This window comes from Hyperolius riggenbachi, chromosome 8 (genome assembly GCF_040937935.1).
Source record: "Hyperolius riggenbachi isolate aHypRig1 chromosome 8, aHypRig1.pri, whole genome shotgun sequence".
Lineage (NCBI taxonomy): Eukaryota > Metazoa > Chordata > Amphibia > Anura > Hyperoliidae > Hyperolius > Hyperolius riggenbachi.
Window position 1 is genome coordinate 233,558,977 of NC_090653.1, and position 15,050 is coordinate 233,574,026.

A 15,050-nucleotide genomic window follows, 5' to 3' on the forward strand; every position below is an offset into this window, starting at 1 on the left:
CTTTGCTACTAATGTTCTATAAATTATCCGTACTACACAACCAATTCAATATATCATAATTTTTTTTTTACTTCAGTGTCACTTGATAGGCCACTGCTAGGAGCTGTGACAGGGAGAGTACCACAACATGACATGACACGGTAACATAGCTCCAAACTGTCCCTTTTTCGGAGGGACAGTCCCTCTTTGGGAGCCCTGTCCCTCTTTCCTCCTCATTTGTCCCTCTTTCAGGACTTTGTCCCTCTTTCTATGTAAATATATATATTTGTATACTAAAAATGTGTTTGATTGACTCTAAACTTTATTCCCAAACTTTAAATTGATATATTACTAATTTTAAAATGTTACTCTGAAGGAAAATGAACCAGGATAGAAAGGACCAGTGTGGTTTGAATCATAAAACAACATATGTTTGTTATGAAATCTTTATGGTATGCGTGACTAGAAGCGTGGTGAGGGCGTGGTCAGTGGTGTGGCCGCGGCGTGGCTTAAGTGTCCCCTTTTCTCATCTCAAAAAGTTGGTAGGTATGTGGTAAGTGTAAAAGGGGTCTCAATAAAATGTGAAATCTTCAGTATTGTACTATTTTGAGAAAAAAAGTTATAATAATGTACTTCCACTTTTAGGCCACACCATCAGGCTGGTATTTTCTTCAGCTAAAAGTTGGCAACGCCACTTACAATGTCTGTAAAGCATTGCTGGGGCACGTAGTTCCACTTCCACAGCAGTTTCGTATGGACACTTTATCCAAGCAAAAGTCTGTTCACCACAATAGCTGCATTTTTTATTTCCGTGGTATAAAGGTACTTTACAGATATTCATAAATAAACTTATTACATTGCTACAGGCAGCTCTCTCACTACCTCACATGTTACCATTATTGTTGTTGTTATTATTGCCATCCTATAAATCACAAATCTATTTTGTTGTGCTGTCATAGTTGTTAAGGGGTGCAAATTACATTATACAGTACAAAGAAAGTCAATCTCCTGCTCTGAATCAATGTCTTTCCCTTGCTTATTCAATAAAGATTTTTGAAGAAAAAAAAAAGCCAGCATCTTCCATAGAGTAGCAGACTGGTGCTGCTGTTTGTACATCTCCCATCATGCATCTTGCTAGGCACTATGTTGCTGACACAGTCACATGGTAGGAGGGCCAGCCAGAGGATTGTACCTGTGCTTGTCACCACAGTTGGTAAGGAAAATGCTGGAAGAAAAGCTGGATCACAATGTGTTATGTATATGGAAAGCTTAATGGAGTCCTGTAGGTGACAGCAGCCAGATCTGCTGAGGAAGTACAGTAAAACTGGCCATACACTATACAGCTTTTGGAAGGAGACATTTGGTTAGGCAAAAAACAACCAACTGGGCAAAATATTGTGTTTTCCATCAGTACTGTGCTTGACCCTCGAATAGGTATGTGCGCTCTGTTTCAGAATGCTCCAATCTCAACTAAAGTGAACAGTGGCAGAGGAGTGCATCTGTGCGGTGCCCTCCATGTTGCGTTCCAGCTGTTATATACGGTACTTCCTACTTCACAGCCAGAAGGAGGGAGTAGCTGTAGAGCTGGAATGCAACATGGAGGGCAGCGCACAAAGTCGGCGACAGCTGTGAATCAACCCCCCAGATGAATTCACCGCCTGTTAGCTGCTCTTCTGCATCAACCCAGTGCTTACTGGCGCTACACAGGCGGACCCCACATAGAGTCACATCTGAGCGTGGCGGACATATTGCGTACCTCTGCAACGCTATCTCATGTCGGCACACGCCTGGTGTTAAAACTGATGCAATTCGGCTGCATTTAAATTGCACCTGAATTGCACTGGCGGGTGGCAAACGGGACACTGAACTGCTCAGCAAGTGCACAGTTCATTCGTACATGTGAAACAGACTGTAGGGAAGGCCTGTTTTCTGTTCTCTGGGAACATAAGCATGTGATACGGCTAGTGGACAATCGGTTACTCGATGACTCCCTTAAAGAGAACCTGTACTGAGTAAAATTATTTAAAATAAACACATGAGGTAACTTCAAATGAACATTCTCAAGTGGGCGATGTTACAGTTTAACAGTGTGCTGACCAGGAAGCTGTTATGGGGTAATAGCCATTTTCAAAATGGAGGACGGAGAATTCTATTGATCACAGTGGACAAACAGGACGCAGGAGAGGAAAAATAGATTGAGGAGTAGACTACAAAGGAGGTAAGTATGACTTGTGTATGCTTATTTTAACTTTTAATTTTCAGTATAGGTTTTCTTTAAAGAGAACCCGAGGTGGCATATTATAATCCTAATAGGACCCAGAGGTATGTTGTGTGCACAATTACATACCTCTGGGTCACTGTACCGCCGCTGCCAGACACCCACCCCCCTGCGCCGTGCTGCACCCTCTTAAAAGATCACCAGCCTAGTGACAATCTGCTTGTCGCTAGCTGGGTTTATTTATGTGAGGCTGTCAGTCAGCCTCGTAGCATCGCCCCCCTCGATAACGCGCTCCCCCCGCTGCCACTGCTCTTCATCTCTGTTTTCTTCCTCCAATAGGAAGCCAAGCCGCGACCCAGGAAGTACTCCTGGGTCTCAGCTTGGCCTCCTATTGGAGGAAACAAGCAGAGGCGGAGAGTGGTCGGGGGGGAGGGATTATGTGGGGGGAGCGCGTTATTAAGGGAAGATGCTACGAGGCTGACTGACAGCCTCACATAAATAAAGCCAGCTAGCGACAAGCAGATTGTCACTAGGCTGCGATCTTTTAAGGCGGTGCAGTGGGGGGGGGGGGGGGGTACAGTAACCGAGAGGCATGTCATTCTGCACACTTAGGATTATAATATGCCACCTCGGGTTCTCTCTAAAGGGGCGATATGGCGAAAAATCTTAAAATTTAAAATATGTGCAAACATATACAAATAAGAAGTATATTTTTTTCAGATTAAAATGAGCCATAAATGACTTTTCTCCTATGTTGCTGTCACTTACAGTAGGTAGTACAAATCTGGCAGAAGCGACAGGTTTTGGACTAGTTCATCTCTTCATAGGGGATTCTCAGGGATTTATTTACTTTCAAAAGCACTTAGGCCTGGTGCACACCAAAAAACGCTAGCAGATCCGCAAAATGCTAGCAGATTTTAAAACGCTTTTTCTTCTTTTTCTGTAGCGTTTCAGCTAGCATTTTGCGGTTTTGTAAAGCGTTTTTGGTGTAGTAGATTTCATGTATTGTTACAGTAAAGCTGTTACTGAACAGCTACTGTAACAAAAAACGCATGGCAAATCACTCTGAAGTGCCGTGTTTCAGAGCGGTTTGCGTTTTTCCTATACTTAACATTGAGGCAGAAACGCATCCGCAATCCAAAATCTGCAGCAGCCCGGGAGTATGCGTTTCTGTAAAACGCCTCCCGCTCTGGTGTGCACCAGCCCATTGAAATACATTACCCTAGCGGATCCGCACCCGCAAGCGGAACGCAAACCGCAGCAGAACCGCTCTGGTGTGTACTAGGCCTCAGTGAATGGCAGTTGCTCTGTCCAACTGCCCAAAAACTATGTAGTGAGCAGGGAGGCTAGCCAGCATCATTGTTTAAATCCTTTTTAGGGAATATCTTTATAAAGAATCAAAGCCTTGCTGAGAATCCCCTATGAAGAGATGGACTAGTCCAAAACCTGTCCCTTCTGTCAGATTTCTACTACCTACTGTAAGTGACAGCAACATAGGAGAAAAGTAGTTTATGGCTCATTTTACTCTGGAAAAAATGTACTGCTTATTTGTTTATCTTTGCACATATTTTAAATTTAACATTTTTTCGCCATAGTGCCCCTTTAAACACCTTACATCATGTCCTGGGGGAGTGGTTTGCATCCCCACTTGAATGACGGAGCTCTGCTCCGTCAACAGTCTGGCGATCGCCGCTAGCAGACTGTTAAGAGTAAAAAAAAAAACACATTTGTTTACGTGTACAGCGCTGCGATCTACAGCAGTACTGTACGGGGACAGCTCTGTCACTGAACTGTCCCCTCGAGTGGCCCAGCAGATGATCGCCTCTCATAGGCTGATGCCTGAGAGCCAATCTCCTATGATTGGCTGTCGGGGAGATCGAGGGATGGTGGGAAGGAAAATGTAAAGAAAAATTATGAATTTAATTAAAATAAATTAACAATAAAATTAATTTTAAAAGAACATACATTATAGCAGCAATCAGATGCCACCAACAGAAAGCTCTGTTGGTGGCAACAAAACATAAGTAAAATTCATTTGTGTGCTAAGTTGTAGTGCTCTGCAGCGAGCTCTTAAAGCTGCAGAGCACCAATTTGAAAAACAAAACAATAGCCTGGTCACTAGGGGGGTGTAAGCCTACGGTCCTCAAGAGGTTATAGTACAATGTGTCCAAAGCCAAGCCCACCTCAGAAAGACTTCTATCTTTAGCTGCAAGTCTCTGTATTGTTCTTTGTATAAGTTGGACTAAAGTGGAACTCTACCTATAGCGTGTGTGTGCTTTGCCAGACTAAAGTAAATGTTTGTTTGTAGAGATGGGCTTTATAGTACCAATGTAGTTAAAGGACACCTCAAGTGAGAGTGAGATGGTGCCTGACATTTATTTTCTTTTAAGCAATACCAGTTGCCTGGAAGCCCTGCTAATCTCTTTGGCTGCAGTAATGTTTGAGTCACACACCTGAAACAATCACATGGATATACTTGTCAGATGTGTGTCAGAAACACGGCAGAAATACCTGATCTGTATGCTTGTTCAGTGCTTCATACACACTTGAGATAAAAGTCTTTGGAAAATGCAAGATCACAGACCAATTTTTACCCCCTTCCATGTAGTATGAGAGCCATACCTACACAGTCTATTCTTTGTAGCTGAACTCCCCATCAGATAAAATCTTTGCAAGATGCTGCACACAAAGATGCCCGTAAACATTCAAAAGATCATTATCTGCAAAAGATCTGTTCCTGCAAAAGATCCATTCCTGCAAAATGCATTCATAGTCTATGAGATCTGCAGATCCTCATACACACCTGTTTTAACAGACTTCATCTGCATATCTGGCAATCATCTGTAGATCTGAAAATCCATCCTGCTGGATCTGATCTGCAGATGATCTGCAGATGATTGTCTGTTAAACCAGGTGTGTATGAGGATCTGCAGATCTCATAGACTATGAATGCATTTTGCAGTTATACCCCCTCAAAGAAGCAGATGTTAAATCTATTGACAACGCTCCAATAGTGGATGCGTCAGTAATACGTCTAGCCAAGCACATGACCTTGCCCCTTGAGGATGCAATATCGTTCAGAGACGTACTGAATAGAAAAACAGACATGGGTCTAAGGAAAGCCTACTTGGCGGCGGGTGGTGCCTGCAGACTGGCCATATCTCTAGCCTCAGTCAGGAAGGCAATCAAGACATGGACGGAAAACATTGAATCTGCATTAAAGGCGGGCGTCGATACTGATGATATTGTATCGGCTTTGGAGGACCTCAAACTATCCGCAGAATTCGTTGGAGAGGCGGCCTTCGACGTTCTGAGATGTTCGTCCAGAGCCATGCTATACAATGTCACGGCAAAACGGGCCTTATGGCTGAAATCCTGGTCTGCAGACCCAAATTCGAGACAGTCATGGTACAAGATACCATACGACGGCAAGTCACTGTTTGGAGACAAAATGGACACTGCAATAAACAGAGTTACGGGCGGGAAGACCGGCCTCATCCCACAGGATAGACGACAGTCCAGACAAAACCCTCCATCTTCTCAGGCACAAAATAGATACAAGAATGCCAGATCCTATCAACCGGGTAAAAACTATAAGAGAAATTGGAGGAGCACTCAAGGTTCTTTGAATAAACTTACCAAGCAAAAGTCTGCAGAATCCACGTCCACTCAGAAAAAGTCTTTTTGGCGTTTCGCCAGCCCAAGAAATTACTGTCGGTGCCAGACTCAAACTCTTCAGTCCGGTTTGGAAAGCAGAAATAAAATCTCATTGGGTGCAAAGAACAGTATCGGCAGGTCATTCTTGGGCTTTCAGAAGGACACCCAGTTACAGTTTCATTCCAACAAAATTCCTCAATCAAGGTAGAAGGCCGGCATCTTATTCTCTTATGTGGAAGAGTTGGTCGACAAACTGGCCATGTTACCGGTACCTTTAGAACAAAGAGGCCTGGGGTTCTATTCCCCCATTTTTCTGGTCAGGAAAAAAACAGGAAAATGGCGGCCAGTGTTAGCGGTAATCCCGGATTGGCCACGACGTCCATGGTACCCACTTCTTTTGCAGCTTGCAACACAGAAACCGCTTGTCCTTCCTCTCAGCAGGGATCTCTTGTCACAGGGACCAATCTTGCACCCGAATCCGGCTCGTTTAAACTTAGCGGGATGGAAGTTGAGAGGGGGAAGCTGGAAAGATTAGGTTATTCGGCGGAAGTAATCAGTACCCTACTGCAAGCGAGAAAACCCTCAACAAATTCTTCTTATTACCAAATCTGGAACAAATTTGTGGACTTTGCAAAAACATCGGCTTTTGATCCAACACATCCTCAACCTCCTCAGGTGTTGGCCTTCCTACAGTCTGGTCTAGTAAAAGGTCTCGGGTATGATGCACTGAAGGTCCAGATTTTGGCATTGTCCGCCTTGACAGACTACCCTTGGGCATTCCACCCATTAGTTAAACAATTTCTGTTGGCGGTAATGAAGCTGAAACCCCCCAGAAAGGCGTTTTTTCCCAAATGGGACTTACCCCTGGTCAGGGCCGGTTTAAGCAACAATGGGGCCCCAGGGCAAAATAAACCTGGGGCCCCCCCAAAATATACCCCGGAACAAAAATTTGCATTAGGGGACCTTTTTTGCAGCTGGTATATTCAGGGTGTGAAGTCCCAATCGGTCGGAGCTCCACATTCTGGCTATCCCAGCCTGCATGGGGGACAAGGGGTAAAAAAGTTTTAGGAGGGGGGACCCCACATAATTAAAAAAAAAAAAAATTCCCACACTCTAAACATAAAAAAAAAATTGGGAAAATAGGAAAAAATGCCAGGGATCTTCATACAGCCATATTGCGGCTATATAGCGATCCCTGGCCAAAGCGCTGCGGCTGCGTATAGACCCCCTGGAAACCCCGTCAAATTTAAGGTTTCTAGCATTTAAGGTGGATTTGCTATTAACCATTAAATTCGGCAGGTTTTTAAATGTGTATTTTTTTCCTTTGAAACTTTAAAATCGATTTTCTCAAAAACTATAAGGCCGATTTGAATTTTTTTCCTCTTGTAGCCACTGGGGGCCCCTACAAGCTCTGGGGCCCTGGGGCAGCTGCCTCCTTTGCCTCTATGGTAGCGCCGGCCCTGCCCCTGGTCCTTGACTATCTCTCGGGAGACGCATTCAAACCATTGGAGAAAATCTCATTATGGAATCTGACATTGAAAACATCATTTCTAGTGGCAATAACGTCAGCTCGTAGAGTGTCGGAACTCCAAGCGTTGTCCTGCAGAGAACCGTATCTATCGTTCTATCACGATAGAGTACAATTAAGACCGGTGGACAGTTTCTTACCGAAAGTCGCCAAGACTTACCACATCAACCAGGAGTGGTCTCTTCCGGTATTTCAAGGCCAAGACGACACAACATTACACTGTCTAGACGTTTCTAGAGTGCTCAAGGCCTACATTTCAGCTACGGAGGGTATCCGAAAGACTGATCATTTGTTTGTCGTCCCAGCTGGTTATAGGAAGGGCCAAGCAGCCTCTTCTAGGACGATTGCCTCCTGGCTCGTAAAAGCAATCCAGGGTGGCTACCGAGCTATCAGTCTGCAGCCTCCCGAAAGCATAGGGGCACATTCAACTAGGAGTATTTCCTCATCTTGGGCGGCCTATTCTAATGTGTCTGCTTCAAAAATTTGCCAGGCGGCAAACTGGACTTCTATTAATACCTTTATTTCTCATTATAAAGTTGATGTGTCCTCCTCAACTTCGCTTGAGTTTGGGCGAGCAGTAATCGCCTCCTCTATGTCAAACATGGAATAAATTTCTGTTTACTTTTTTTTTTTTCAGCAACAAAACGTTGTCTCCCTCCCTTATTTTTATAGCTAGTTAGATCCCAGTGTGCTGCCATGGAGGCATAAGGAAAACGGAAAATTGTATACTTACCTATCGGTAATTTTCCTTTCTTGATGCATCCATGGCAGCACACGGATCCCACCCAACTATTCAGTGAGGATCATAGTTACAAAGACAGCGAGCACCTCCTCTATTCTCTATTTAAATATTTACTGGTCCTATGGGGTAGGGGGGCGGGACCACTACCCAGTATGCTGCCATGGATGCATCAGGAAAGGAAAATTACCGATAGGTAAGTATACAATTTTCCGTTATCTCAAGTGTGTATGAAGCATAACAGACAATCATCTGCAGATCATCTGCAGATCAGATCCACCAGGATGGATTTTCAGATCTGCAGATGATTGCCAGATATGCAGATGAAGTCTGTTAAACAAGGTGTGTATGATGATCTGCAGATCTCATAGACTATGAATGCATTTTGCAGGAATGGATATTTTGCAGGAACAGATCTTTTGCAGATAATGATCTTTTGAATGTGTACGGGCATCTTTGTGTGCAGCATCTTGCAAAGATTTTATCTGATGGGGAGTGCAGCTCCATAGAATGGACTGTGTAGAGTATGGCTCTCATACTACATGGAATGGGGTAAAATTGGTCTGTGATCTTGCCTTTTCCAAAGACTTTTATCTCAAGTGTGTATGAAGCATTAGAGTAAAATGACTCGTTCACATCTAGGTGATTAGCTGGAGATTCCCACTAATTGCCGAAGCGCTAGCACAATGATACGTATATGGCAGTGATCTCACTGCCGCGAATCCCGCCGATTGCAAAGACTAGCGTTTTGCCTTTTTCAACTGTGAATGGGAAAGGCAGAGGACCAGCAGGACAGCCAGACAACTGGTATTGTTTAAAAGGAAATCAATATGGAAGCCTCCATATCCCTCTCACTTCAGGTTCCCTTAAATCTTATGCGTGAATATATTTTTTATTTTATTTTAAAATAGGTTCCTGGTCAATAATGCAAATTAAGATGCGTTGTTGACTTTAGCTCTGTTTCAGAATGCTGGCTTTGTACAAATACTGACAATGTTTATACTCAGAAATAACTCATTATTTCATATGTAGCAAATGCTGAAGTGCTGATTATAGCTGGTGATGATAAGCAGCAGATAGAGTGAAAGAAAAAGAAAAACTAGAAACCGTGAGAGAGATAAGCTAAAAAACAAAATCTCAAACATGGATCTTGACATGCTGCAGTTGAACTTACCTGGGGCTTCTAACGGTCCCCCGCATACGTCCTGTGCCCGCGCCAGGACAAAACAGCCCTCCGATCCCCGCCACTGGCTCACTTACGCTTTTTGCGTCTTTAATGTCACAAACTACTGCACCCGCGCGGCCTTGGCTGTGCGCGGCCGCGCTCCCGCTGACGTCACTGGGAGCTTCCTGCGCAGGTGCAGTACACAACAGCACCTAACGGGTGCGTACAGGAAGTCAAGCGACCGCGGTACTTTGCACGGAGTCATCAGGGATCTTTAAGATCCGCCATGACGGTCATTGTTGCATCGTGTTGCTAAATATCATTCACGTGTTCGACCGCCTGTACCCTCCTTGCAAGATTGCGTAAATGATCGCTCGTTGCTCAAAAAACTGTGTAGTGGGTACGGGCCTTAAATGGTCCAGTGGCTTTTCAGATCTTTCTACAGCACACTATTTCAGTGCAGGGTCCCTTTATACCTGATTGAGTAAATTTGTCGTATAGATTTCTGGCCGTGCTCCTTCATGTGAGCGAGTGCAGTTGGACTGGGCATGTGCGAGTATGATCCACACATGCCCAGTAGAACAAAGCGCTTGTGCATGAAGGAAAAAAGCCATGCACAAGTGGCTCTTCTACTGGGCATGTGCAGACCTTACTCGCGCAAGTCCAGTCTGGATGCTCTTGTTCATGCCAAGAAACATGGCAAGAAGATGAGCAAGGACCCTGCGATTGAACGGTGGGCTCTGTAAGGGACTGGGATGCCTAAGGACCATTTTATTATCATTATTATTATTTTTTATTTATATAGTGCCAACATCTTCCATAGGGCTGTACATAATCTTTAAAGAGAACCCGAGGTGGGAATTACTTTTACTATTGGGGCACAGAGGCTGGTTGTGCGCACTAAGACCAGCCTCTGTTGCCCCATCGTGTGTCTCCATGTCCCCCCTGCTCGCCGCTATACCCCCCGCATTGCTGGCGACACGCAGCGTGTCGCCAGCTCAATGTTTACCTTGCGCTGTCTGTCAGCGCCGCTCCCCCGCCTCCTCCGCATCGGCGCCACCCGCCGCGTCACTTCCCTCCTATCAGCGGGAGGGAAGGGACACGGGCGGGTGCGCCGATGCGGAGGAGGCAGGGGAGCAGCGCTGACTGACAGCGCAAGGTAAACATTGAGCTGGCGACACGCTGCGTGTCGCCAGCAATGCGGGGGGTATAGCGGCGAGCAGGGGGGACATGGAGACACACGATGGGGCAACAGAGGCTGGTCTTAGTGCGCACAACCAGCCTCTGTGCCCCAATAGTAAAAGTAATTCCCACCTCGGGTTCTCTTTAACAATTACATATACAATAAGGGCATCCAGCAATACAAATACATGCATTGTCTTTGGTACGTATTGTGTACATTGTCTAGAAACCACTTTATATGAGTAAGGCCCGGTTCACACTTGCGGTTCTCTGCCAAACGGACCGGATGACCTGACCGGATCCGGACCGGATCCGGATCGGAACCGTACGGTTCTGATCCGGATCCGATCCGGATCCGGTCAGTTTGCATCAGGTGTTCATCAGGATGCGATCCGGATCCGTTTGGCAAAAGATAGTAGAAAAGGAATAAAAATGTTGGGGTCTGGGAGGTCAGCAGAAGGTGGACCTGTGGAATCAGGCCCTCCGCTGTTTAGCACTCACCTCCACCTCCGACATACTGCCAACATCTCCAGCACGTTTAAAATCACTGCTGCTCCACTCCAAAATGCTTGCCCATGTGTCCCCATCCAAAATCGCCGCTTCAATACGCATAGGAAGTGGGGTAGAACATCCGGATTTTTAGCCAGTGTGTTGTGCACTCTCCGGTTCTCATAGCTTTGTATTGGCCGGATGGTGCAGTCCGGCTCCGCCCCGAATACGGCTGCCGGAGGAGCCGGACCAAAAAATAGCGCATGTTGGAACGGATGCCGGAGTCCGGATCCGGTCCGGATCCGGTCCGGCTCCGGTCCGGCAGAACGGACGCATGTGAACGGACGCATAGGCTTTCATTGCTATGCCGTGCGTCCGTTCCATCCGTTCTGCAAGCGGTCCGGCTCCGGCACGGCGATTCCGGACGGCCACCGCTAATGTGAACCGGGCCTTATATTTGCTTTTATTACCAGGATGGATGTACCAGCTGCTTGCGAGAGGTAACGGCAGTTTTGTCCAGTCTCCTCTTCCATCCCAGCATCACCCCCATGAGGCAGTCAGGAAGAAGCCGGGAAAGGGCACCAAATATCATGGACATTGAGCAGACATTGAACAGAGAGCTGACCCTGCCCACCTCATTGCAGGCAGTGATGAGAGGTACACATTGCTTTTATAACAACACCGGAGGGACTGGACAGGATATTGATGACACAGTTACATACCTCCCAACTTTTTGAGATAAGAAAGAGGGACATTTTAAAACACACCCCTGCCACACCTCTAACCACGCCCCCACCACACCCATCATCATGCATATCCCAAAGATTTCTGAACAAAAAGATGTTGTTTTATCATTCAAACCACACTGCTGTTTACTAGCTGGGGAACACCCACTCTTCTAGCAGCTGCAAGTTCTCTCAGTGGGTCCTGGGTCCAGTGCCGGATCATCCACAAGGCAATCCTAGGCAGGTGCCTAGGGCCTGCAGAGAGTCTAGGGGCCTGGTGGATGCTAGTCATCAATGGTGGCAAAAACTGCTATCTTGCCCAGGGCCCCATTTCATCTTACTCTTTTTCTGCCTGGGTTACATGACTTTTCCAAAGGGAATGTCTCTGGATCAGTGCTGCATAATATGTTGGTGCTTTATAAATACAATAAATAAGTAAATAAACGGCGACAACAAATATGACAAGTGTGTGAGTAATTACATTCACTTTTAGGGGGTGTTAAAAACTAGTGGTGAGCTCCACCGCTTGTAATAGAAATTACGAGTACAACTTGCTGGCAGAGGGGGTGGGGTTAACTTACTCATGTCGCCGCCTATAGCCAATGAGGTCCACTCAGGTTCCACGTCACTCACATGCTTCCTTTTTGTGTGTATTTAGAGTAAGGAAACAGCTTGTTAGGGATTACCACTATGCAATGCACATAGGACTTGATTCACTAAGACAAATCACAGGCCTTATCAGATCTAACATGCCCTATCAGAGTTAACACGCCTTATCAGAGTAGCACAGCGAGCGCTTCTAACTTATGCCTGCTAATTGGCAATGTCGAGAGCTCCACTCATCCTGCCCTGAGCCCCTGCGGGTCCAATCACTTAAAGGACATTATCCCTGCACTTTGATTGGCCCAATAGGCTGCCTGTCAAGTTTCCTGTCAAGTGACAAGCAGCTTATTGGGCCAATCAAAGTGCAGGGATAATGTCCTTTAAGTGATTGGACCCGCAGGGGCTCAGGGCAGGATGAGTGGAGCTCTCGTCATTGCCAATCAGCAGGCATAAGTTTGTAGCGTTCGCTATGCTACTCTGATAAGGTATGTTAACTCTGATAAGGCATTCAATTTGTCTTAGTGAATCAAGCCCATATAGAGGTGTTCATTACCAGCATAGCACCAATGAAAACCTAATAATATGGATGAAGGCGGGCCCCTAGTAGGCCCCTCTGGTCCAGGGGCCCCAGTGCGGGTGCAACCTCTGCATGACGTATTGCTACGCTGCTAGTACACATCCAATTTTGATTGGCCCATGTCTGGCCAATATTACCACTTCCCTGTAGTATGCTCAGGTGAGCTCTCAATCTGCTCATAGTACCCAAAATCTGTTTAACAATGTACTATGTGGAAGTGGTAAAATTGGTCACTCAATGACTACTACTGAAAGTGTGTACCATGTAGTATAAGAATCAGCAGATTTGGAATACTACAGTGGGATATGAAAGTTTGGGCAACCTTGTTAATTGTTATGATTTTCCTGTATAGATCGTTGGTTGTTACAATAAAAAATGTCAGTTAAATATATCATATAGGAGACACACACTGATATTTGAGAAGTGAAGTGAAGTTTATTGGATTTACAGAAAGTGTGCAATCATTGTTTAAACAAAATTTGTTTTAAACGATAATTATCCCTGACAATTATTTTTTATACATCAAGGACAGCTAGGCTTAGGCGTCAGGAAGGGTGTATGTGTGTGTGGGGGGGAGTGGTTAGGCTTAGGCGTCAGGAAGGGTGTATGTGTGTAGGGAGGACGGTTAGGGTTAGGTGTCAGGAAGGGTGTATGTGTTTGGGGAGTGGTTAGGGTTAGGCGTCAGGAAGGGTGTATGTGTTTGGGGAGTGGTTAGGGTTAGGCATCAGGAAGGGTGTATGTGTGTAGGGAGGGTGGTTAGGGTTAGGCGTCAGGAAGGGTGTATGTGTGTAGGGAGGGTGGTTAGGGTTAGGCATCAGGAAGGGTGTATGTGTGTAGGGAGGGTGGTTAGGCTTAGGCGTCAGGAAGGGTGTATGTGTGTAGGGAGGATGGTTAGGGTTAGGTGTTAGGAAGGGTGTATGTGTGTAGGGAGGACGGTTAGGGTTAGGTGTCAGGAAGGGTGTATGTGTGTAGGGAGGACGGTTAGGGTTAGGTGTCAGGAAGGGTGTATGTGTGTAGGGAGGATGGTTAGGGTTAGGTGTCAGGAAGGGTGTATGTGTGTAGGGAGGACGGTTAGGGTTAGGTGTCAGGAAGGGTGTATTTGTTTGGGGAGTGGTTAGGGTTAGGCGTCAGGAAGGGTGTATGTGTTTGGGGAGTGGTTAGGGTTAGGCATCAGAAAGGGTGTATGTGTGTAGGGAGGACGGTTAGGGTTAGGTGTCAGGAATGGTGTATGTGTGTAGGGAGGATGGTTAGGGTTAGGTGTCAGGAAGGGTGTATGTGTTTGGGGAGTGGTTAGGGTTAGGCATCAGGAAGGGTATATGTGTGTAGGGAGGACGGTTAGGGTTAGGTGTCAGGAAGGGTGAATGTGTGTAGGGAGGACGGTTTGGGTTAGGTGTCAGGAAGGGTGTATGTGTGTGGAGGGGACGGTTAGAGTTAGGCGTCACTAAGGGTGTATGTGTGTAGGGGGTACGGTTAGGGTTAGGCGTCAGGAAGGGTGTTTGTGTGTGTGGGGGGGAGTGGTTAGGGTTAGGTGTCAGGAAGGGTGTATGTGTGGGGGTGGAACAGTTAGGGTTAGGAGTCAGGAAGGGTGTATGTGTGTGGGGAGTGGTTAGGGTTAGGCATAAGAAAGGGTGTATGTGTGTGGGGGGGACTGTTGAGGTTAGGTGTCAGGAAGGGTGTATGTGTGTGTGTGTGTGGGTGGGTGGGGGGGACAGTTAGGATTAGGCGTCAGGAAGGGTGTATGTGTCTGTGAAGGACAGTTAGGGTTAGGCGTCAAGAAGGGTGTATGTGTGGGGGGGGGGGGCGGTTAGGGTTAGGCGTCAGGAAGGGTGTATGTGTGTGTGTGTGTGGGGGGGCGGTTAGGGTTAGGCGTCAAGAAGGGTGTGTGTGTGTGGTGGGGGGGGGAGGGCGGTCAAGGTTAGGTGTCAGGAAGGGTGTATATGTGTGTGGGGGGCGGTTAGGGTTAGGCGTCAAGAAGGATGTGTGTGTGGGGGGGGGGGCGGTTAGGGTTAGGTGTCAGGAAGGGTGTATGTGTGTGTGGTAAACGGTTAGGGTTAGGTGGCAGGAAGGGTATATGTGTGTGTGTGGGGGGGGGGGGGATGGTTAGCTTTAGGCGTCAGGAAGGGTGTATGTGTGTGTGTGGGGGGGGATGGTTAGGGTTAGGTGTCAGGAAGGGTGTATGTGTGTGGGG

At 46.4% G+C, this 15,050-nt stretch overlaps 1 protein-coding gene across 12 annotated transcripts in view; it reads left to right on the top strand.

Annotated features, from left to right (window-relative positions):
- Window positions 1–1,118: 1,118 nt before the first annotated feature.
- Window positions 1,119–15,050, top strand: part of ATP2B3 (ATPase plasma membrane Ca2+ transporting 3) — a 495,057-nt gene continuing 481,125 nt past the window's right edge. For 9 of the 12 annotated variants that reach the window (XM_068248338.1, XM_068248335.1, XM_068248345.1 and 6 more), the window contains exon 1: window positions 1,119–1,192. The gene's annotated coding sequence lies outside the window, so the exon portion shown is untranslated. Of the gene's footprint in view, window positions 1,193–11,466; window positions 11,615–15,050 lie in introns of those variants that run through there. The other 3 variants (XM_068248341.1, XM_068248340.1, XM_068248337.1) reach the window with 3 other exon arrangements.